The sequence below is a fragment of the Arachis ipaensis genome, chromosome B06 (genome assembly GCF_000816755.2).
Source record: "Arachis ipaensis cultivar K30076 chromosome B06, Araip1.1, whole genome shotgun sequence".
Classification (NCBI taxonomy): Eukaryota; Viridiplantae; Streptophyta; class Magnoliopsida; order Fabales; family Fabaceae; genus Arachis; species Arachis ipaensis.
The window spans coordinates 127,619,171-127,620,392 of record NC_029790.2 but is presented as its reverse complement, the minus strand read 5'-3'; positions in this window follow the sequence as shown (position 1 = coordinate 127,620,392).

Genomic DNA, 1,222 nt, shown 5'->3' with positions numbered 1-1,222 from the left:
GAGAAAATAAAATATAATTTCTAATTCTTTAATATTTTTTTATTATATTTTTTTTATCTCACCTACAAAATATATAATAAAAAATACTTTACTTTTTCAAGTGAAACAAAAAATTGAGAAAATCCATTCACATCTTATATAAATGTCTCGATTAATTATGAAAGGGATTTTAGTTTTGAGATGTAAAGTTTAAGTATAAAAGTTGGTATTAATAGTTATTGATGTAGTAGAAGGATACCGTTAATATTCGTTTTAAATTCAAATTTTAAGGTTATCAATTAAAAAAAAAAACATACTTCCTCTTAATTATAAGCTTTTGCCTTCTTCGAAAATCATCCACCACTTTTATTGCTATGATAAAAAAGTATCAGAAAATATTAATATGACAAATAAAAATTAAAAATAATTTTAAAAGAATATATAAATAAAAGATAATTTATGGACCTAACACGAAGAAGAAAAGATTTAAATAAAAAGTTAGATTTAAGGAGAGAAATCCTAGAAAGTAGAAACGTATGATCTGCACGTATAAGACGAAATATATGAAATGTAAGTTCGGCCGTCGAAGAAAAAATCTTAATACAGAAGTGAAGATTAGAGAAAACATCCTATAAAAAGTTAAAAGGTTTAAGTATCTTGGGTGCATAAGGAGAATGGAGATATTGAATAGGATGTAAATCATAGGATTCAAATAGGTTAGTCAAAATAGCTGAGTACGTTTTATATGTGACAAAAAAGTGCCTTTAAAACTTAAAGGTAAATTTTATTGCACTGCTATCAAATCGGCTAGATTTTATGGTACAGAGTGTTGGGCGCCCAAAAGGAAGCACGAACATAAATTAAGTGTAGCAGAGATGAAGATGTTGAGATGAATGAGTGATCATACGTGAGAAAGAGTTGGAATAGCATCTATTGTAAAAAAAAATTGGTAGAATCGGGTCTTAGGTGGTTTGGACATATAGGAAGAAGACCAACAGAATCCAGTCACAAGAGTGGATGAGATGGAAGAATGGAAGATGGATAAGAGGTGAAAGGCAGAAGACCTAGGAAGACTATCCATGAGTTGTCAAACGAAATTTATATATTAACGATATCTTTGTAGACATAATATATAATAGAGTCCAATGACATTGTTTGATCTATGTAGCCGACCCATCTAATGAGACAAATTCGATGTTGTATATAAATAAAAAATAATTAAAGGAGAGTAACATTATATTAT